Source organism: Strongylocentrotus purpuratus, unplaced genomic scaffold, assembly GCF_000002235.5.
Source record: "Strongylocentrotus purpuratus isolate Spur 01 unplaced genomic scaffold, Spur_5.0 spur5_contig_855, whole genome shotgun sequence".
Lineage (NCBI taxonomy): Eukaryota > Metazoa > Echinodermata > Echinoidea > Camarodonta > Strongylocentrotidae > Strongylocentrotus > Strongylocentrotus purpuratus.
This window is the reverse complement of record NW_022145563.1, coordinates 1,202,290-1,225,860: the sequence shown is the minus strand read 5'-3', so window position 1 is coordinate 1,225,860 and position 23,571 is coordinate 1,202,290. Positions and strand designations below refer to the sequence as shown.

The following is a 23,571-nucleotide window of genomic DNA, read 5'->3' as shown; positions in this document are numbered from 1 at the left end:
ACCGCCCCCCACCCTTAAACACACACAGGCCACGCCATCTATGAACAACTTGGACGAGAATTGTCGCTAATATGTACATGTACCAAGGGAATACTGCCGGGAGGGTGGGCCGAATGGCGCAGCGTGGTCGGGCTGAATTGGATTGGGGGGGGGGGGGGGGGGGCTGGTGACCGGAATGATGGGACACGTTCATTATTTAGGCACGCCTTTCTTTCTTCAGAAATGTGAGTTTTCAATAAATATTTTCTTCAAATGTTTGGGACCATGTGGCCTCCCCCCCCCCCCCCCCGGCCTACGCTGTAGCCATGGGGTGTCCTCTATCCAGTATGTCGCTTTCTTATTTACATTTAGTTTATTGCTTATGTCATTTTTACTTTTTCGGTATTATGAATAGCGACCCTCTCGTCACATTATAAATAGCGACCCTGTTCTCCTATTATGAATAGCGACCCTCATTTCCTATTATGTATAGCGACCCTCTTTCTCCTATTATGAATAGCGACCCTCATTTCGTATTATGAATAGCGACCCTCTTCTACTATTATGAATAGCGACCCCCACTCCTATTATGAATAGCAACCATATTCTCCTATTATGAATAGCGACCCCCACTCCTATTATGAATAGCAACCCTCTTCTCCTATTATGAATAGCGACCCTCATGTCGTATTATGAATAGCGACCCTCTTCTTATATTATGAATAGCGACCCCCTACTCCTATTATGAATAGCGACCCTCATTTCCTATTATGAATAGCGACCCTCTTCTCCTATTATGAATAGCGACCCTCATGTCCTATTATGAATAGCAACCCTCTTCTCCTATTATGAATAGCAACCCTCTTCTCTTATTATGAATAGCGACCCTCATGTCGTATTGTGAATAGCGACCCCCTTCTCCTTTTATGAATAGCGACCCCCTACTCCTATTATGAATAGCGACCCTCTTCTCCTATTATGAATAGCGACCCTCTTCTCCTATTATGAACAGCGACCCTCATGTCGTATTATGAATAGCGACCCTCTTGTCCTATTATGAATAGCAACCCTCTTCTCCTATTATGAATAGCGACCCTCATGTCGTATTATGAATAGCGACCCTCTTCTCCTATTATGAATAGCGACCCTTTTCATTGATTATGAATAATGACCCTTATGAATAATTACCCTTATGAATAGCGACCCTCATTTTCCATTATGAATAGCGACCCTCATTTCGTATTATGAATAGCGACCCTCATTTCGTATTATGAATAGCGACCCTCTTTCTGTGTTATGAATACCGACCCTTTTGTAATATTATGAATAGGGACCCTTATGAATAGCGACCCTCATGTCGTATTATGAATAGCGACCCTACCCAAATCAGAGGCTAACGAACGAAAGAGACAGAAATTTCGGTCTGGTATCACCTCTGCCTGAGCTGCAGTGCTAGTAGTTGTGGCTGTTGGTGCAATCATTTTCTACAGGATGATGATGATTTTCATAACCACCCCCCCCCCCCCCCAGAAAAACTTTTTTTTTAAAAACAATATCAATAGACCTAGATCTAAATTTCATCAATAAGAGTCTAGTCTAGACAGGTCTAATAGAAATTGAAAGGAAATGGACAGAAGCTTCCTTTTTTTGGACATACATTTGCTGATAATGTTACAGTAGTTTAATCTAATAATACTGTTAGTTAGTAAACTACAGAGAAAGAGAAATTGTAATTTCTTATCAAATATCAACATATTTTTCATCTTGATTTTCTGCTATTTCAGGTTCTTTTCAATTGATGCATGGGGATGAAAAAGAAGGCCTCTCGCAAGCTACGGTGTCCCGCTTTGTGAAGTCCATCTCAATAACCATTGCCAGGATATGGGAGCAATACATCTCAATTCCTTCAACAAGAGAGGCAGTCCTGCAGAGTGCAGATCCAACATGAATGTTATAATACTGCCATTTCCCTGGCGTTAATATGGTCGGTGCTATTGATTGCACCCACATAGGCATCTTCAAGCCAGTTAGCCCAACACCAGTTATTTCCTGAACAGGAAAATAGATACTCTGTTTTTGTTGGAAAGTCTGCTGGTGAGTAAAGCTGTAATTACGATTCCATGACATTTGCTCCGGCGACAATTGCTCCGCCGTAAATTTCATACACTAATCGAATGGCTAACTTCAACCCTGGATTCAACACTATACCCTACCCTAAACCTAACCCTAAACCTAACATAAAACCCTATTGAAACCCTAACCCTAACCCTACATCTTAGACGAAATAAAGCCCGGAGCAATTGTCGCAGGAGCAAATGTCGTGTCACCTGTAATTACGCCTATATTTTGTAAACTAAATCATGTTTATACAATTTTTATTAAAAGATCTGCTGATTTTATGAATCTGCAGATGTGTCTACAGGTACATTATGAAGTGATTTAAAATTGTTTTGTCTGATGAATGTAAGTGCAATCTACACTCAAACTTTTATTAATTTCACATCGGCACAAGCTAATATTTTCAGCTCAATTGCCATGGCTACCAGTCACTCCTGACAGTGACAGCTTGGTCTAGTCTTTTGGGAGGTACTATCCCTGAAAATAAGACACAAATAATCAACAGTTGATAAACTTCTTTAAAATTTGGGTCAAAAGAAAATTTAAACCTACCGCTAACAATTCTGGACCATATAAGACTTAGAGACCTACAGACTGCAGTACAGTACAGTGCAGAATATTTTAATTTTACTTTTTCCCCTTTCACAAAGCTCATTTTGGGAGATAACATAAACAAAGACAATCTTTGGTCTAATGTTAGATTGAACTAAAATGGAAAAGTTGGGCTTTAACAATTAGGGCCTTGTAAAATCTACATTCCAGGCTGCGTTTACATCTTAGGTTGGGCCAACAGTCGGGTGGTTATCTAAGTAAGATGTAGACCTCTAGACTTGATTTTAGGAAAGGGACTAACTTGGCTATAGACTTTAAATACACCCAATGGGTGGTATTCTCGAAAGCGGCCTAAGTTAAATCAGTGGCCTAAACCTGGTTTAAACCATGGACTATCTTTTTTGCTATTCTCGAAGGTGGCCTAAAGATAAGCCAGGCTTAAATACGTCATAGTTCGGCCTAACTTTAGGCGGCTCAGAGGGCAGGTTTAAATACGTCATAGTTCGGCCTAACTTCGCGTGACGTCACTTTTTAGTTAAATCGACTGCCCGCGGAGAGTGAACGGTAAGTTTTGCATTTGAATTTCTATATTTGATAACAATTTACACTCTTTTGTATGGATAAGCGCTCATGAAAGTTACACCAGCTAATAAAGTATTGTTGTTACTTTCATGTTGCTGTACTGGTGATAATCTAAAATGCTTTTAACTGAATAAATTTGGGGAAAACTTGGTAAATGTTCACAGTGTTGCAGATTAGTCCCATACGTGCAAATAATTGTTGGTTAACATTTTCGTTTCCTGAGATTGAGCAATTTCTTACCGGGTAATTGTTTTCTTGGCACTATTGTACTTTCGTACGCATATACCACCTTAACACCAACATAAAAACTATCATTGCTAGACGTAGAAACTACTGTTATAGTGGATTTTCGAGACGCTGTTGCCTAAAAGTGGACTAGCACTAGGCCTAAATTTAGATCTAGCTGTCTCTTTCGTTCGTTAGCCTCTGATTTGGGTAGGGTCGGCTCCTCTTTTTTAGCCGACCCTACCCAAATCAGAGGCTAACGAACGAAAGAGACAGACATTTCGGTCTGGTATCACCTCTGCCTGCATGAGCTGCAGTGCTAGTTGTGGCTGTTGGTGAGATAATTTTCTACAGGATGATGATGATTTTCATAACCAACCATCCCCCCCCCCCCCCTCCCCCAAGAAAAACATTTTTTTTAAACAATATTACTAGACCTAGGCCTAGATCTAAATTTCATCAATAAGAGTCTAGTCTAGACAGGTTTAATAGAAATTGAAAGGAAATGGACAGAAGCTTCCTTTTTTGACATACATTTGCTGATAATGTTACAGTAGTTTAGTCTAATAATACTATTAGGCCTAGCTAGTAAACTACAGAGAAAGAGAAATTGTAATTTCTTATCAAATATCAACATAATTAATTAATTTTCATCTTGATTTTCTGCTATTTCAGGTTCTTTTCAATTGATGCATGGGGATGAAAAAAGAAGGCCTCTCCCAAGCTACGGTGTCCCGCCTTGTGAAGTCCATCTCAATAGCCATTGCCAGGAGATCAGACCAATACATCTCAATTCCTTCAACAAGAGAGGCAGTCCTGCAGAGTGCAGACCCAACATGAATTTTATAATTACTGCCATTTCCCTGGCGTTAATATGGTCGGTGCTATTGATTGCACCCACATAGGCGTCTTCAAGCCAGTTGGCCCAACACCAGTTATTTCCTGTACAGGAAAAATAGATACTCCATTTTTCTTGGAAAGTCTGCTGGTGAGTAAAGCTGTAATTAGATCTACTCCTAAATTTTGTAAACTAAATCATGTTTATACAATTTTTATTTAAAAGATCTGCTGATTTCATGAATCTGCAGATGTGTCTACAGGTACATTATGAAGTGATTTAAAATTGTTTTGTCTGATGAATGTAGGTGCAAACTACACTCAAACTTTTATTCATTTTACATCGGCACGAGCTAATATTTTCAGCTCGATTGCCATGGCTACCAGTCACTCCTGACAGTGACAGCTTGGCCTAGACTTTTGGGCGGATATATCTCTGAAAAAAAGACACAAATAATCAACAGTTGATTAACTACTTTCAAATTTGGGTCAGAAGAAAATTCAAACCTACCACTAACAATTCTAGACCATATAAGACTTTACGACCTACAGACTGCAGTACAGTACAGTACAGTAAATTTTCATTTTACTTTTTCCCCTTTCACGAAGCTCATTTTGGGAGATAACATAAACAATAAGACAATCTTTGGTCTAATGTTAGATTGAACTAAAATGGAAAAGTTGGGCTCTAACGATTAGGGCCTTGTAAAATCTACAACCCAGGCTGCGTTTACATCTAGGTTAGGCCAAGGGAAAGGGAAAGGGACTAACTTGGCTATAGACTTTAACTATTTAGGGCTTTCTTAGGCCATGACATGGCAAGTACAACTGGGTGCAAGCACATTTATGAGATAGTACTGCAAGAATGTGTATGTTTGTTCTTGACTTTAAAAGAGATACCGGTAGTCATTATGTAAATCAATGATTACTAGTAACTGAGTGGGGAGGGGGTGCCTAGTCACTGCCTACATGAAAGGCGCCTTAATCTTTTTTTTAAAGTTAGAATATGATTGACACTATAACTAAGACCAATTATCAATGTAGTAGATCTTTGATATTTTAATGAGGTCTAAACCTTTTTATTTTTGTTTCAGGATGATGTTCTTCTTCAGTAAAATAAATGAAGGCAAATTCCCTGATGATTGAGACAAATTCAGAGAGAGGAAGGAGAACTACTGAGCTGCTGAATTTCTGACAGGTAGGCTGTACGAATAAGTTGTTGTTTGTATGCCCAGGTACTTCAAGGAGGGCATTTGTTCATTCACATTTTTCCATCAATACTTTCAAGTAATTGATTATGCACTCCACTTTTACCACAATGTGCATGTAAGTCCACTTTGGTCACAATGTACATGCAAGACCTTTTTAATGTTTAACAAAAATAGGTTTCAATGTGCTTCCTTTTATTTTTTTTCTCTTGTAGTATTTTCCTCATTTCATCCTTCTTCATTTCTCAGTTTCATTAGTTATTTTGCAAACCCAATTTGGGAGGACATTGCCCTCTGACTTATACCAGGCACTGCCACCCCTATATATGTGTCAACAAGTTTCAGCTTAATGGCGTAATGTCAGCTTAATGGCGTAATGGCCCTGGACACTGCAGTTATCACCAGTGACTCGCCCTTACTTCCCAGAATTTGGTACAGAACTCTCTTTGTTTTATCCTGCCTCCCAAGAAGGATGAAAACAACATCTCATTCTAACTTTCTACACCACTTCTCATAGTTCTTCGACGAAGTAACAAGTCAATTCGAGAACGTCTTCTTACTTTGTTCCTGCGTACACTTGGAACTTATCTATCTCCGGCACTTCATTTGGAGGATCATCATTTTATATATCATTTCTGTATCATTCACCCAGAGAACAATCGCTTGTGCTAGCCAAGTTAAGTTTATCTGTGGTGAATTTGTGGTGAGCTATTTTGGAAAAGGTGCAATATTTGTGACTGTGTATATTATTTTGGAGGATTCATCAAACACGCATAAAGTCGGTAAGTGGCGATTGGTTTTATGTCATTTTTATCAACTCAGCGACCATTCCAGCTACACTCTTTTTATTCAACAGACATACTTGCAAGGACTATGAAGTTCTACTTAGCCTCTTCAATGAACCAGACTCCATCTGCTGTAACTGTGACTGCATGGGGATCAAAACCTTTGTATTATAATCCTCATAACATGAAGCTATGGTAACAAACAAGCAACCATTGATAAAAAGCCTGATATGTCCTTGTTGTGTGTGTGAACCACAAAGCAACCATCACTCATAAGGATGTTTTTATGTACATCAGATGTTCATTGTTTCACTGGAAAAATTGTGATTTTGAATCATTTTAAGAAATCATGTTTTATAATGTGTTTTATAGTATAGTGCAAGTCATGATATAACAGATTCCCTGCAAAAGAAACACGGCTCAAAAGTAGACTATGCTTTGTTTTAAAAAAATGGGAGAAGGTAATGTAACAAATACATAACATTTAATTCTAATAGTTTCAAGTAGCAGATTATGAGGCTATTGGAGCTTAACATTTGATTTTGACCTTCAATTTTATAATCGTATTCATCGTGAATTACAATCTTTTCTGTTTTAAGAAAAATAAATAAATTGAACATAATTGTTGATATGTTATATACAATATTCATTTCATATCTTTTGATTTTAAGTGTGCATACTGTTGGGTTCATTGAATTATACAGGGAAAAAGTATTGAAATAGAACAGTGAGAGAACAGAGAGCGAGCGAGAGAGAGAGAGAGAGATAGAGTAAAAGAGAAAGGGAACCAAATGAGAAAGAACAATTTAATGGTGAGAGAAATAAACAATGATGTGAGATAGTGTGTGTGAGAGAGAGAGAGAGATGGAGATAGGGAGAAAGAGTTGAGAAAGAGTACAGTGCCCCCCTTTTCAAATGCCCCTTTTTATATAGGAAAGTTCCCTTTTAACTTTGTAAGAAGTACCCCTTTTTCCATAGGAAAAGTGCCCCTTCCCCTTTTCACCTCTGATAAGTGCCCCTTTAATTTTGACACGCGCCCCTTTTCCTTTGACAAGTTTTCATTTTCCTTTGAACTAAGTGCCCCTTTTCACTTTCGAGAAGTGCCCCTTCACCTCTGATAATTGCCCTATTTAAATCTGAGAGGTGCCCTTATTAACAAAATTATCGGTGCCCCTTTTCTTTCAACAAATGCACATTTCCTTTATTATAAGTGCCTCTTTTTCATTCTCATAAGTGCCCCTTTTAAAATATGTTCAATGCCCCTTTTCAGGTGCGATATGTGACCCTTTTCACCTCTGATAATTTCCCTTTTAACAATGATACAATTCCAGCAAGTGCCCTTTTTGTTGGTGCTGCCCCCCGCTTTGGAAGTCGCTCCGCCGTCCCTGGACGTCATATTGCTCAAGTTGTCGAGGTGATGCACCCTCTCCACACTGCGCGCATCCATTGTCTTAGCCCATTGTCTTAGTGCATTGTGACGTCATATTGCTCAAGTTGTCGAGGTGATGCATCCTCTCAACACTGCGCGCATCGATTGTCTTAGCCCATTGTCTTAGTGCATTGTGACGTCGCAGCTTCGGTACTGAGCATGTGCAGAAACCGTAACCATGGTGAATAATCCATGGACTAAGTTAGGCCAGGTTTAAACCATGGATCAGTTAGGCCACCTTTCGAGAAATGAAAATGACTTAGGTCAGCGGCCTAAGTTAAGCCTGGCCTAACTAAACCACGGTTTAACTTAGGCCAGGTTTAACTTAGGCCGCTTTCGAGAATACCAACCTAAGGGCTTTCTTAGGCCATGACATGGCAAGTACAACTTGGTGCAAGCACATTTGTGACATTGTACTGCAAGAATGTGTATATTTGTTCTTGACTTTAAAAGAGATACCGGTAGTCATTCTGTAAATCAATGATTACTGAGTGGGGAGGGGGTGCCTAGTCACTGCCTACATGAAAGGCGCCTTAAGTTTATTTCTTAAAGTTAGAATATGATTGACACTATAACTAAGACCAATTACCAATGGAGTAGATCTTTGATATTTTAATGAGGTCTAAACCTTTTTATTTTTGTTTCAGGATGATGTTCTTCTTCAGTAGAATAAATGAAGGTAAATTCCCTGATAATTGAGACAAATTCAGAGAGAGGAAGGAGAACGACTGAGCTGCTGAATTTCTGACAGGTAGGCTGTACGAATAAGTTGTTGTTTGTATGCCCAGGTACTTCAAGGATGGCATTTGTTCATTCACATTTTTCCATCAATACTTTTATGTAATTGATTATGCACTCCACTTTTACCACAATATGCATGCAAGTCCACTTTGGTCGCAATGTACATGCAAGACCTTTTTAATGTTTAACAGAAATAGGTTTCAATGTGCTTCCTTTCATTCTTATCTTTTTTCATTCAACAGACATACTTGCAAGGACTATGAAGTTCTACTTAGCCTCTTCAATGAACCAGACTCCATATGCTGTAACTGTGAATGCATGGGGATCAAAACCTTTGTATTATAATCCTCATAACATGAAGCTATGGTAACAAACAAGCAACCATTGATAAAAAGCCTGATATGTCATTGTTGTGTGTGTGAACCACAAAGCAACCATCACTCATAAGGATGTTTTTATGTACATCAGATGTTCATTGTTTCACTGGAAAAATTGTGATTTTTAATCATTTAAGAAATCATGTTTTATAATGTGTTTTATAATGTAGTGCAAGTCATGATATAACAGATTCCCTGCAAAAGAAACACGTCTCAAAAGTAGACTATGCTTTGTTTAAAAAAATGGGAAATATTAATGTAACATTAAAAAAATACATAACATTTAATTCTAATAGTTTCAAGTAGCAGATTATGAGGCTATTGGAGCTTAATATTTTACCTTCAATCTTATAATCGTATTCATCGTGAATTACAATATTTTCTGTTTTAAGAACAATAAATAAATTGAACATACTTGTTGATATGTTATATACAATATTCCTTTCATATCTTTTGATTTTAAGTGTGCATACTGTTGGGTTCATTGAATTATAGATGGAAATGTCTTGAAATAGAACAGTGAGAGAACAGAGAGGGAGAGAGAGAGAGAGATAGAGTAAAAGAGAAAGGGAACCAAATGAGAAAGAACAATGTAATGGTGAGAGAAATAAACAATGATGTGAGATAGTGTGTGTGTGTGTGTGTGTGTGTGTGTGTGTGTGAGAGAGAGAAAGAGAGAGATGGAGAAAGGAAGAAAAAGGTTGGGGGGGGGTACAGTGCCCCCTTTTTTCAAATTTCCCTTTTTATGTAGGAAAGTGCCCTTTTAACTTTGTAAGAAGTGCCCCTTCCCCTTTTCACCTCTGATAAGTGCCCCTTTAATTTTGACACGCGCCCCTTTTCCTTTGACAAGTTTCCATTTTCCTTTGCAATAAGTGCCCCTTTTCACTTTTGAGAAGTGCCCCTTCACCTCTGATAATTGCCCTATTTAAATCTGAGAGGTGCCCCTATTAACAAAATATCGGTGCCCCTTTTCTTTCAACAAATGCACAATTATTTCCTTTATTATAAGTGCCTCTTTTTTATTCTTATAAGTGCCCCTTTTAAAATATGTTCAATGCCCCTTTACAGGTGCGATATGTGACACTTTTCACCTCTGATAATTTCCCTTTTAACAATGATACAATTCCAGCAAGTGCCCTTTTTGTTGGTGCTGTCCCCCGCTTTGGAAGTCGCTCCGCCGCCCCTGGACGTCGTATTGCTCAAGTTGTCGAGGTGATGCATCCTCTCCACACTGCGCGCATCCATTATCTTAGCCCATTGTCTTAGTGCATTGTGACGTCGCAGCTTCGGTACTGAGCATGTGCAGAAACTGTAACCATGGTGAATAATCCATGGACTAAGTTAGGCCAGGTTTAAACCATGGATCAGTTAGGCCACCTTTCGAGAAATGAAAATGACTTAGGTCAGCGGCCTAAGTTAAACCTGGCCTAACTAAACCACGGTTTAACTTAGGCCAGGTTTAACTTAGGCCGCTTTCGAGAATACCACCCTAAAGAGAAAAGGGGAAAGAGAGAGAAACTGAGAAAGGACAGGAGAATATAAGATATAGATTAAATGACACATTCCCAACCCCTATTTCTAATCGATGGTCGTTTTTCATTCCTACTCCCTCCACTATTCCAGACTCGGGCCACTCAACGCCTCCGTCCATTGGCATTTACCGTTCTTGTCGTAGAAGGTGTTGCCAATGTTGTACTTGTTATGGCAAAGCATAGAGCTCCGTTCATGTCGCACTCGCACGTACAGTGATTGTCGACAAGCGTCATTCTTAGAAGCATCTATGAATATATTTTAAAAAATACTAATAATGATTTGTTTTTAAAAAGGGGGGCCTAATATTATATCGGCGAAGTATAAATTGCCAATCCAGATGAAGTCAAATTGAGGGTCAAGAGTTGGACAGAAGATGTAGACAAAGAAGAAGAAGAAAAAGAAGAAGAGAAGAAAAAAGATAAAAGAAGGAAATAAACGAAATTCAAATTAAATCAAGATAAATTCTATCAAAATAAATATTTACTGATTTATCTTTTCTTTTTTTTTTTTAGGGGGTAAAAAGGTTTACTTTGGGCTTACTTGAAAAATGGGCAGGAAAGACCCCTCTTCCTCTTCCTAAATACTACGCACTAATTTTGACGAGTGTCATGCGATCATAATTATCTATAGTTTTATTGTTTTTAAATGATTTGCCTATGTTCTGTTGAGATTTCTGTTCAGATTCAGTATTCCTCAATAATGTTTTGAGTTCTCTCGTTTTTTTATATTAATTTTTTTGATTTTTTTTTTTTTTATGATCATTCTTTTTCAGGATTCAGGATTTCAAAAAATTTCAGAAATTTGCACAACAAATCTCACCACACGTTATTGAGCTCGAGTCAGACGACCATATCCATCGATATTTGCAGGTGTATGTGTAGGTAGGTGAGTAAAAATATTATAACTGCAGACTCTGCTTTTGATTAAGTCGTAGCATTCATTATGTATTTGGTAGCACCTAAAATGATTCAGTCCACCAAAAAACGCAGTTTAAAGAATAATGAGTAATAAGATGACTGTCCTAAAATGCCCACAAACAGAATGTCATGCATTTATGAAATGTGATTCTCCACAAATTAGAGACGTACTTATTTCTAATAAGGGAAATGGTACGTGCATAGAATATAATGGAATAGAGCAGGTCGAAGAGAGAGAGAGAGAGAGAGAGAGAGAGGGGGGGGGGGGGGGAGGAGGGGAGGGATAGGGTAGGGTTGGAGGGGTTGGTGGCAGGATATCGTAAAAGTTTAAATCATATGTTTGAAGTTTCACCACGTTTTTTCACATCTAACTTAGATATTCAACACGGGTCTGCAGGAGAGATTGGTATATTATAAACGATTAATATAGGGCCTACATCTCAATGGATTCTAGTAATTCATAGTTTCCTCACTTCAGAGAGAGAGAGAGAGGGGGGGGGGAGGAGGGGAGGGATAGGGTAGGGTTGGAGGGGTTGGTGGCAGGATATCGTAAAAGTTTAAATCATATGTTTGAAGTTTCACCACGTTTTTTCACATCTAACTTAGATATTCAAACGGGTCTGCAGGAGAGATTGGTATATTATAAACGATTAATATAGGGCCTACATCTCAATGGATTCTAGGAATTCATAGTTTCCTCACTCCACTCTCTCCTTCCCCCTCTCCCTCCTCCCCCTCTCTCTCTCTCTCTCTCTCTCAACTCTCTCTCTCTCTCCCCTTTTACCAATATTTGTTTCACCATATTCGTATTATTATGTATCCATTGAGGGTAGTCATGCTATCAAGCTTTGCTTACTTTGTCAACCCTCCTGTTGGATGGTTTCGATTAGTTACTTTATTCGACATTATATTCTTTTGTAATGTGTAAAATTTGCAATGTTTTGTTTGTTATATATTTGCAAAATGCAAAAGAAAAAGAAAATCAAACAGAATAAATAAATCAAATCAAATCAAATCAAATCACATTATTACTTCATCTTCCTCCCCATCTCTCTTTTTCTCTTTCTCTCTCTCTCTCTCTCTCTCTTTCTTCATCTCCCAGTGTAGGTATGTCATGTATGCATAATGCATGTCAGATTCTGTTGGAATGAAGAGTGAAAACAATTCACCCGGTTTGGGCGTAGGCCCACTTCGTTTTAAAGTTAGGACGAATTGGGACTCAGTAGAAGTTTATATATATATATATATATATATATACATACAAAATTAAACAGAAACGGAATGAAGATTAGAATCCTCAAGCATGGTCTTTATTTCCATAATTTCAATACATGATAATTTACATGAATTACTCAGTGATTGAGTGAAAAATAACATTGGCTAAATATTAAAGTATATTCAACAATTCTTCCAGCTTAGTATTAATTCCTTATTACCTTAAAAACAATCTTAGCAACGACTTGTATTGAAAAAGCAAAGCATGTGGGTAAAAAACAGAACCATTGACAATCCTAAATTGCATATTGCGCATAATCAAAAATAATATTCAGAAGAATATAGGCCTATATGTCCTTAGACACAACTGATATATGTTGGTTTATTTGTATTTCTACGTGGAATATGTGAAATATCAAATTACATATCATTTTCCAAAAAATAATCACATCCTTGCAATATAACATAAAGTGAATCAAATTGTCAACAAGTGTTGCATAAATAATTATTCACATTTTGCCACTCATGTACATTTTCCTTTGAGGCAATAAACCTGTGAATCATCTTGAAATTAAACTGTTTAACTTTATTATTACGAATTTGCTTTAATTTGAATGAAAATACATCCTTCCAAACAAAGTCATCACCTAAATCTAGAAAGGAATTCCACAAATAAATGACAATTGTTTTTTTAAACTTCATCCGTATTAACAAGCGATAGTAATCTTTCACTTTCAAAACAAAAACATTTACTTTATCCCCTGTTTCTATTTCTATAAGATTCGAAATATCACATTCATCTTCAAAAATCATTGACATCACTCAATCTATCTAACAAACATTGCGGAAATGCTTTCTTTAAATTTTAAAATCAAATAGGAGCTGTTGTGCGTTCACTTTTTATTAATTAATGAAGAATCCTTCAAAATACCATTTGTAATCAATAAATGAATTTTCAATAAGACGGCATCTTGCCATTCTCGATAAAACAATATTTTTTTCGTAAAGATAATGTTACTATTTTTTCCAAATAATTTCATTTGGAATGTTTCTTGCTTTAAACATATCAATGAATCTTAGTTCTGACCAAGTACAAAAAAGGTCTACATACAATTCTGGCAAATTATGTTTAGAGCATAATACATTCATATCTTTTATATTACAATTGAACTGTAAACAAAGTGGCAAATCCCCTATTTTATCTGACCAGTATCTAAACATATTTTTCCAATTACAGATATCCATGACAAATGAAGTGAAGATATTTTACTAGCAATATAAATCGTATTCAATCACCATTTTCGATATCATTTATAATTACATAACGTTTAATTTTTCTTCTTCTTGGGAATTCCATAAGAAACAAAACAATAGTTTATTCAATATATGTAAAATGTGTTTTGGTACTGGAACATCAGTTGCGGTATGCACAAATTGTGACGCCGCTAACATTTTAAAAACCATTATTCTACCTTAAAACGTAAGATTTCATAATTTTACACATATTTAATAAATTTCGAATTTTATCTATTCTTACGTTCAAGTTTAAATCTTGTAACAGTTTCCTATTTTCGCCTGCATGTACTCATAAATATTTAACAGGTTGATCCGTATATATAATGTCATTATCATTAAAAAAACCAACTCGGATAGAGCAACCTTAAGATTATAAATGTTGTGTTGAATTAATACAAAAACCTTCAAATCAGAAGATAAAGGATTAAAATAATTAAAAGGAACCTCCGGTACTTGCTTATCTTACCTTATATCAACCAGACAACCACAGCGAAAACCCATTGCATAACAAAATTAGAAAAGCGCTTTATTCTTGCATATCCATTTATGACTCTGAACACCCAAAATTACCCCATTCCAAAGACAATTACGATGATAAAGTGATTCACTTGTGGATTTAAATGGTGTCCTAGGGGATACAGAATGTTTGTTTTCGTTGTGTGCTGTAAAATAGCCATCACGTTGTCAATGCATTATCTATATTAAACATGAACCCACATGATAACAACAATCGTTTACTTTACATGACAACGTTTTACCTAACTTGATTCGGAATTAAAGAAGGATGTATGCCTACGTGCAACATGATAGATAAACGAATTCAGAAATCACTTCGTCGTTCCGTAGCTCATTTTAAGCCATTCGTACTGCGAATTAATCACTTTGGCCTTTCCAACAGATGAAAGGAGAATACCCGCGAACTCTTTTGGAAAGGTTTTCCTGAAACAATCGGTGCACATGTGCTTGGAATCTAATCTACGGAGGTAAGTGATGAGCCACTCGCCCTTTTCGATGACTACCTCCCCCCCAGACGAAGCGCTGCCTGTCGGTCCCTTCGGACCGAAACCCACACCAACATTCTTCGAAATTTTGATGGTTTCTTTTCCCACAGCCTGCTTCATAAATGCATACGTTTGCTGCCCCATGCAGGCTACCAACTCACAGAGGAGTGTCACGCCACATTTCGCACACTTACAGTCCTTTTCTTTGGCGTTTGGGTACCATGTCTCCAGTCCAGGTATTGAGTTTGCGCCACCCATTTTCGTTTCCGCAGGTTACGTGATTAGTTTGATTGTGAAGCAAGGGGTGCCGTTCTCAAAACTTTGCAGCAATGACTGGAAACAGAAATCTGTAAAAAAATATAATGTACTGCTAAAAATATAACGATAAAACGCAAAATATTACCACCCAGACCCATATTTGTTTTGAACAATAACATAATGTTAAACTGGATTATGGAACTCAAGGTTTAATGCAAGTCTGTCCACAGTTGACTGGAAAAATAATCTAAATTCAAGAGAATCACCGTATGGCACAGTCACACGGCCACTTACGGTAGCTGCGGATGCTTACGGATAAAAGTCCGTAAGCATCCGCAAGGATCCGTATCATCCGTAAGCATCCGTATCCATCCGTAATTCAATCCGCAGGATCCGCAGACATACGCAGATCCGCAGCGGAATTTCGAAAATCTCAAAATTTTGCTGCGGATGAAATATACGTAAGCATCCGCAGAATATACGTTATCCATACGTAAAATACGTAAACTCATCCGCAGGATACGTTAGATACGTAACTGATCCGCACACTTTGTCGGGTGTGCGGATGCCTGCGGATACATAGGGGTACGTAAACACTATTACGTAGGAGTTACGTATGTTTAACGTATTTTTGACATATATATTGCGGATCTTACGATAGGACTTGCGGTAATTGCGTATGCTTGCGGATGGGATACGAATATTACGGATGGGATACGGATGTTACGGATTGGATATGTATGTTACGGTTGAGATACGGATAATATGCGGAATTTTTACCTATGTCTTCTTTCATTTCGGCGGATGTCGCCCATGCCAAATGGTCTTCACTTGGGTATGCAACCCTGGATGCTGCCAGCATCCTCATCATTGTCAGTTCTTCAACTGTAGACTTTCACAGGTCACTCAAGATGGAGAGAGAACGCCGCCTTGTGTTGCTGGATTGTTTGATGGCCATCCAACACAATCAGATGCAGATGAAGATCCTGATGGCCAAGATGCAAGCCATCCTTGAAAGGAGAAAAGAGAGGATGTGTTGGGTTCGTCACTGGATCACATTGCGACCACACCAGGGTGCCTATGGTAACCTGATGCACCTGCTACGCAATGAGGATGTTCAGGGCTTCCGCAACTTCACCCGCATCATAAGAGATGTTTTTTACCTCTACGCTTCCTCTTGTCCCTTGCCTTGCCCTTTTTTTCCACGTCCCTTGCCACGGTCATCTTTGGGGGGGGGGGGGGTGGGGGAACCGTCAGCTCTGCCAGGGATGGTCCCTCTTCTTCTACCTTTTGAGCCTCTTCCTCTGCCTGGGGAGGCTGTTGTGGCTGCTCACTCACTGGAGGATTCTTCCTGGTTTTTCTGCTACTTCTTCTGCCAGACATGATGCACACGAAAGTCCAAAAAGATGGAGAAGAAACTGTTGAATAACTGGAACTAGATCTCAGACTTGATGAAATGCGACTGAAGCAAGCTCCGATCCACGTGGGTTTATATGCGGATGGTGCGGACGCCAGAGGAAGCCGACATGCGCAGACACGAGCGTAACTTATCCGTATCGTCCGTAAGTCATCCGTATCGTCCGTAAGTCATCCGTAAGTCGTCAGTAACATGTGTCAGCGGGTTGGCAGCGGATGGGTTCATCCGCAGGTTTTACCCGTAACATCCGTAATTCATACGTAACATTCGTATTACTAATCCGTATCGTCCGCAGAATATAGGTAACTTTTGCTCAAATTTCCGTATTGGGGTTAAAAATTACGCATTTTCATTATCCAAATATACGCAGGCATCCGCAGGTCCGTAACATGGCCGTGTGACTGTAGCATAGACTATAACACTATCGAATTGCGTGTAACCGAAATTAACTCCGAAGCTTGCCTTAAACCAGCTCCTGTTAATTATTTAAATTTTAAAAAAAGTTCACCTCGTCATGTTCACTTATGAAAACATCACCCATAGGCATTCCGGGTTCTTGTTCTTATTTTAAAAAGCAAGAAAGCAAATATATTTGCACAGGCCTACATAATACAGGGTGTCCCCCCAAAAGGAAACCGAAAAAAACGAAAGGATATTGTGACGTGTCCCTTGAGCCGGCCTATTTTTTGTCCGGATGTACTCAGGTTTAACGCCAAAGTGGCGCAAGGGATTTTTGACACACACTTTTTAAGACAATTTTGTTCAGGCAAGCATGAAGGTGTGTAATCAAGATATCCTATCGTTTCTTTTTAATATCCTTCGTTTTCGGGTTTCCAATTTTTGCGTCACCCTGTAAACCAACAGAGCTTACCAACGTTTCAATCCTGAACTCGCCAAATTTCGACGGCAGCTTTCTGAGGAAATAAAGATAAACATGATACAAATGTTAAAACAAACAGCAAAAGATATTTTAAATTCCCAACCGTAACTTCTTTAAGTAACAACATATTACGTCTCTTGTGTGAATGGCTAACTTTCTACTCCCCTCTCATCACCGTGTGTTTTTCCTGTCTGTGACCAATGTATGCACAAAACATGTGGCAACTGACAAGTACAACGAAAATTGGTCAACGAATGCCCAACAAGCTTTTGTTTTATCATGGTCCTGAAAAAGGTTACGCGGTAGCCTTGATTTCACGGGTAATATTCTTGTTCCAAATTTTGATAGTGAAATAATTATAGCACATGTCCGCACGAACACGTACAAAACAGATTGCCCGGAAATGCTTGAAAAAGGAGATTTTCATTTTCACGAAGGGATGGGTAGCTTTACTAATTAATTTTGGCTAATTAACCACTTTTTTATTCAAATTACTGGGTTCACATAAAGTTTAACTTTTAAAGAATTGTGTGAAGATTTCCTTAATGGTAAGTACATGTACGTAGTCAAGCCCGTACAACTTGCTTTTCTTTAAAGGGGGGATTCTTAGGGTTGCCAACTAGCGGCGAATCAGCCTGTGGATAAGCGAGGGGGAGGGGTAGTGAGCATTATAAGATGATGATGTGGATCATAATCAAATGATTGGTTTAGAGCATACACGTGACCTGGCATTTATTTTGCATAACGCGTAATTTGGATAATGACCGGTCATTATCAAAATCATGTTATAAAACATCATTTTATAAAACAAATCATACAAGTAAAACAAATAATACACATCATTTTTTCGGGCATTAATAAAATTGCCCACACTCTGTACCTTCACAACATGTCTTCACCATGGACGTTTTTTTTTATTTTTTTTTAGAGAGAGAATTTGAACAGTAAAGTGTGGTGATCAAGCATGGTAATTAGATATGCAACGTAGTGATATCCCCCAACGCTCGCGCCTACCGGTATACGAAGATATTGATATTTGCAACAACAGTCTAATGTAGGCCTACATAAAGTTGCCATGCCCCGAAGGTTGTAGAACACCTACCCCCTGGACATCCAACCCCGGATAACTACCACTCGGATAACTACCCCCAGACAACCATCCTCTAGGACAACTATCCTAGGGGTTATTTTTCCGGGGGGTAGGCTCCGGGGGGGGGGGGGGGGTGGGAGGTAGTCGTCCTAGATGGTGGTTGCCCTAGGGGGTAGTTGTTCTAGAGGGAACTGACTGGGGGTGGTTATCCGGGGTGGATGTCAATGGGGTAGGTGTCCGGATACGTTTTCATACAGATTCGCAAACATGCAACCATCGCCATCGTTCCCTGACGTCTTGGTCCAAGACTAAGTCAGCAGACACAAACTTAGGTCAATATTGGGCTAATTCCAAGTGGCAAATACATTGGGCCAATTTTAGAGGCTAATAATTGTTAGAAATAGGTCATTATTGTCTCCATATACGTTTTGCCCATTGGCTAAAAAAATATTGGTCCTATTTAGTCAAAAAGCAAGTCAATAAAATTGGCGTATCATTGGCTGAACGGTATAGTTATCGATTTTCATCTAATATTTATATAATATGGGATGGCTTTGAGTGGGATACAAGAATGTATTCAATTGATTCAAATTATCTAATTTCTCATGCAAAACATAATACAATGAATAATTATATTACAAAAATATGCAATGAAACGACAAATATAATAGAAAAAGCACGAGAAAAGAGGAACTAACTAGAAGCAGAGCTTGTTGAAGTGTTAGTTCCTCAGATGCTATGACAATATTTATGTAATATCACACGAAAACAAAACCATAGAATATTATTATTATCTATATCAGTCTCACTAGCGAAATAAACAACATTTGACTCGATAATCAAGCAATATTGTATCGACAGTTGAAGTTCCCGGATGACAGAGCAATAAGACACAAATTATTGATCCGTCATCCGGGTACTGCGTTTATTGTATTAAATACACTGATTATTATTTTACCACTTGGAAGCCTTATATATACAGATAATGAGAGAGATTTTATTATTATGCGCTATATAAAAACGAGACTTTATTATTGTCCGACTTTGCTCATAGATAAGTTGGTACGACCCGATCACTCATTTAAGGCCAACATTTGACAAAACTAGACTAAATGATTTGAACTAAATCTATCTTTAATAGGCCTAGAGACCAAACACCAAACATGTCACGTCACAGTGACCCATAAACAGTCAGTGGGCTTTTTGATAGCCTTATGCACACTCAACACAAAAAGCAGGTTCCCCCGAGTTCTTTTTTTTTTGGTATAACTTAAACAGAATTGTAAGGATTTATGTCACTTAAAGACTGATGAATGCACAGTTTTCCTACGCACAAAATAATTGGTGACAATTGACCGACAGACAGCATTTTCATTACGAAATCATGCATTTTATGAAATTGGGTGCAAGAAAAAAAGTCGACTTCAACGTATACAATAAAATTAAGTAATCCGTTTTATATATTTTTTTAAAAATTTAGATTCCTTTTGAACACGTATGATTAACATTTATTATATTTATTTCATTACATTTTATTATATAGTTTATGTTTAATTGCAACATACTTTTTATTTCTTGTCTTTGCTATTAATTTTGATAAGTAGCTTTGTTACAATTTTCACAGAATTTCACTGTTCTCTTTCAATATATGTTTTGATGTTCGTATCTAATTTTAACCAATTCAACTTTTTAAAACGTTTTACCTGTTTAGTCAATGTAAACAACGGATAATCTGTGGATAATTTTAGAAAACGGATGAATAACTGAAGTAACGGGATTGAAACTTACCAATCAATACTTCTCAGTTTGAATTACAATGTTATGTATCTTCCAAACAAAATAATGAAGTAGGTGAGCTAGTATTCACATGATTGTGTGTCAAAATCAGTGGGCTTCATTTAAGTGGTAATTGAAGTGTGGTTTCAAATGAAGCTGCTCGCAAAGCTGACATACTCGAACTCCTTAAAGCTCGTCTGTACTAGTTTGGCTATGAGGGATTAGACCACCCAGGGTGGTCACTTACAGGTGACTATCTCATCAACTCAGCTCTCAAATAACATGAGAAAAAGAGAATCAAAAGAGATTAGGCATTGTTTTCTATATAGAGGGAGCAAGTAGCTACAAATAGTACAGTGGCTTAAAAGATCTAATAGTCAATGTAGACGGTGTATGCAACCCAGAAGGCTGACCACTTGTGTGTAGTACCTCAGTCACATCTTTGCATATTGGGCTTGCATATATTGCTGCGTATTTATGGCAAGCCGTTTTAACATTTATTCCTTTTACTTGATATCAAGAATTAAATTCTTGATATCAAGAAATGATTTTTTGTTGTAAAGCAATGGTAATTCTTGATATCAAGTTGATTTTTTGATATCAAGAATTCTTTTCTTGATATCAAGAATTCAATTGTTGATATCAAGAAATAGGAATAAACGTTCAAACGGCTTGCCATAAATACGCAGCAATACGCAAGCCAAATACGCAAGGTGTGACTGAGGCATTAAGCAGGGTTCCCTCTAAGCCGAGTTGTATTGGCGAGTTATGGCGAGTTGTGGCGAGTTGCGTCACAGAGGCACTCGCAATAACTTACGACAAGCTCTTCTTGTAACTCGGGATAACTCGCGACAACTCGGCATGGCTCGTCGTAAGTCATTACAACTCTCCACGACTCTCCTCGAAGTCGCGAGCAGTTCCAAATTTTCCAAATTGTCACTGATTCGTTTTAACTCGAGGTGCATTCGCTTACACTCGTAATATACTTGTAACTAGCTGGACCCGCGGAAATCCGCGGGATTCTAGAGGGGGGCGGGGGGGGGGTGTAAATAGATATATAGAGACTGTCTAAATTAAAACCACCAAGAACTTTATTTGCCATTCAGGCCATTACAAAAATATACATGTTTTGCGTCCCCGCCTGCTTCCTATTTGGGGGCCGCCACCTATTTTTTTTTTTTTGAAGAAGAAGAAGAAAAAAAAACATGAAAAGCACTGCTAAAATGTATTTCTGATTTTAAAAAAGAAAAAAAAAAATTGTCGGCCGCCATCTTGAAAAATAGCCCGAATGTCAGGGAAAATGTACCGAGCGGTCATTTTGAAAGAAGAAAAAGAAAAAAAAGGGCCTCCTCCTTCCCATTTTTCGAAAAAACAGGACGCCAAACATGTTTTTTTTTTAATTTGGCCTTACATAAAAAAATAAAAAAAACGATCCAACTGTACCGGTAGTTATTCTTTAAGCCACTGGAACTGCGTAGAGTTCGTAGTGTGGAAAGCTTTTACTGCTTTGTCGATCTGGCGTAGGGTAGCGTACTGTTGCGTAGGCATGTAGCGTAGTGTTGCGTAAAAAGGCGTACTTTCTGCGTCAAGTTTCTACGCCGAAAGTACGCGAAAAAAATTAAACATGTTGAATTGTTTTCGTTCATCTTGCGTACCCCTTTCCGTCCCTCAGCATATAGTAACGTAGGCCAGCGTAGTTGGTACGCAACACTACGCAACTCTACGTATTGACCCCACGCCAATTAGTGACTCGCAAGTGTCACAAATAAAGTATTACAAATATGCTCATCTGACCCTAATTAAACGCCTAAACCCCCCGAGCTTTCGGGGGTTTATGGCCCCTTGAAACCCGTGGACCCCACGCCTATATTATATATACACTCAACCCGCTGCGATCTGATCTCTCCCCCCCCCCCCAACTTTGAAGAATGTAACCCCCGAGCTCTTGGGGGTTTATGGCCCCTTGAAACCCGTGGACCCCACCCCTATATTATATATACACTCAACTCAGGACCCGCGGAAATCCGAGGGATTCTAGAGGGGGGCGCAGGCAAAAAATTAAGTTTTTCATTTCGGAGGCTCCATTTCAAATTTTTGGGAAATTTTCGGGGGCTACTTTTTCAACTTTCGGGGGCTCTTTTGTCTGGGGCTACTTTTTCATTAATTCATAAAAGGATAGGCCTACACTTTGTTGAGATTTGTTTAGTAGGCTAAGGTTTCAGGCTTCCTACTTCATAATTGCCTATTTAAAAAAAAAAAAAAAAAAAATTCTAGTTCAATAACTAAGTTTTCATGCATTGATTTGATGCAAGAACTGTAACATAATGAACCTAGATTGTGATTATTTCTGACCATGAATTTCGATAATCATTTTTCAAAGTAAAATTTTCACAAGAAAATCAGACAGTCGTTTAAAAACGTAGACATTAGTAATATTTTTACTAATTCTAAGCTCAGGTTTCGTAAATCTATTCACGAAACTATATTGAAATCGCGGCAATAATGATGCAAACCAACAGATAACAATTTCAAAGTGTCAAATGAGTTGAGATGAGCTTGCAGGAAGCTCAACACCGGCGCCGCAGGCGTCGGACGCCTGCGGGGCGCGGTCCCGGTGTTGGAGCTTCCTGCAAGCTCATCTCAACTCACACACACTGCACTGCGTGTTGATTGAAGGCAGCTTGCGACTGAACTGTCAGTCCAATGGTTTTCTTGTGAAAACTTTCCTTTAGAAAATGATAATCAAAATTTTGTATACATGGCAGTAATAATCACAAAATAAGCTTTGATTCCATACCTCCATTCACGAAAACTATATAAAAATCGCGGCAATAATGATGGAAATAGGTCTCTAAGTTAGGACGTGGACGGGAAGCTTCGTGTGTATCTCTGTGGCTTGTGCAGCGCTTAAGCACATCCTATAGCACATCCTATAGCAAGACGCTTTACTCTCGGTGATCCCGCCCTTTGCATAGAGCATTTAATACGCAACATAATGTGAGTGGTTTGTCATTTGTTGTGTGTCTCTTTGAGAACTGCAAAGAAATGAGTGTGATCGACGGCGCGGTCTATATAGAGAATATCATATAGGAAGATACCTAACACGGGGTAAGTCATACCCATTCAGCGTGCATTTAATACGCAACTTACTTGAGTGGATAGTCATCGGTCGTGTGTCTACGGATGTTATGTTGAATATCCATGAAGTTTCTCTGTCGTCACGCATATCATGCATTATGCATATCGCGTCTGTTTTCGCCCTGGACGTCGACACGGAGGAGGACCTCGGGCGGAGTATAGCCAATTCGACAGAGTTGACTCTCCCGCGGACGACGGCACCGGTCACCGGTACCCC

General features: G+C 38.5%; 2 long non-coding RNA genes across 2 annotated transcripts; one reads left to right on the top strand and one right to left on the bottom strand.

Annotated features, from left to right (window-relative positions):
• Window positions 1–5,433: 5,433 nt before the first annotated feature.
• Window positions 5,434–6,591, top strand: LOC115928726. The gene is made up of 2 exons (XR_004066204.1): window positions 5,434–5,491; window positions 6,358–6,591. It is a non-coding gene; the product is annotated as an uncharacterized LOC115928726 (long non-coding RNA).
• A 5,980-nt stretch (window positions 6,592–12,571) lies between these two features.
• LOC115928723 lies at window positions 12,572–23,136 on the bottom strand. Its single transcript, XR_004066201.1, has 3 exons — window positions 23,014–23,136; window positions 17,342–17,384; window positions 12,572–15,142 (listed from the first exon to the last, which is right to left on the bottom strand). It is a non-coding gene; the product is annotated as an uncharacterized LOC115928723 (long non-coding RNA).
• Window positions 23,137–23,571: the final 435 nt, after the last annotated feature.